Source organism: Etheostoma spectabile, chromosome 5, assembly GCF_008692095.1.
Source record: "Etheostoma spectabile isolate EspeVRDwgs_2016 chromosome 5, UIUC_Espe_1.0, whole genome shotgun sequence".
In the NCBI taxonomy this organism is placed as follows: Eukaryota; Metazoa; Chordata; class Actinopteri; order Perciformes; family Percidae; genus Etheostoma; species Etheostoma spectabile.
The window spans coordinates 38,495,129-38,495,412 of record NC_045737.1 but is presented as its reverse complement, the minus strand read 5'-3'; positions in this window follow the sequence as shown (position 1 = coordinate 38,495,412).

The window sequence follows — 284 nt, the reverse complement described above, 5'->3', positions numbered from 1 at the left end:
GACAGACAGGAACAGGCAGCAGAAGACAGCAGACAGACAGACAGACAGACAGGCAGACAGACAGACAGACAGGCAGACAGACAGGCATCCAGTAGCCAGACAACCGTAACACAACAATCACATACACACCCAAATACCACACATACACAAGAATAAAAATAAAAATCACTCACAGAAATGCAATGACCATGATAAACACACGTCTCTTCATCTTTTAACCCTCGTGTTGTCTTCACCTCCGGGACCCTCTCGTGTCCCTCGGCTCAAACTGACCCGGGACTTAT